We start from the raw sequence: 670 nt of genomic DNA, 5'->3' as shown, positions 1-670 counted from the left end.
TGGGTCTGGTTTCAGAGAGGAGGGTCATTTCAACAGATGCTTCCAACTCCGGTTGGGGAGCCCTGTACGAGGGCAGGCCTGCCTCCGGCCTCTGGTCGAGCTCAGAGAAACGCCTACACATCAACTGCCTCAAGATGAGAACAGTTTTTTCTAGCCCTAAAAACCTTCCTTCCATATCTGGCGGGACACCACGTCTTGGTCCGTACGGACAACATGTCAGTGGTCTCCTACATAAATCGCCAGGGCGGCCTCAGGTTTCGCAACCTGTTCGCCATAGCCACACTGCTACTGTTATGGGCTCAAGCCAACCTGCGCTCACTCAGGGCAGCTCACGTGCCGGGCACGATGAACATAGGAGCAGACTTGCTATCTCGGGGCAATGTTCCCCCAGAGGAATGGTCGCTCCCCCCCCCCCAGACGGTTCACTTGTTGTGGAATGTCTTCGGAAAGGCAGAAGTAGACCTCTTCGCCTCAGAAGACAACTGTCACAACTGTCATCGTATACATTTTAAAATATTGCTGATTACTTACAAAGCACTAAATGGTTTAGCTCCGCAGTACTTGAGCGAGCTCTTAACGCATTATAGTCCTTCACGTCTATTGCGATCTCAAAATTCCGGCCTAGAATATCAAAATCGACTGCTGGCGGTAGATCCTTTTCCTATATAGC

The sequence above is a fragment of the Rutilus rutilus genome (genome assembly GCF_951802725.1).
Source record: "Rutilus rutilus genome assembly, chromosome: 16".
NCBI lineage: Eukaryota > Metazoa > Chordata > Actinopteri > Cypriniformes > Leuciscidae > Rutilus > Rutilus rutilus.
Note: the sequence above shows the minus strand (reverse complement) of the source record.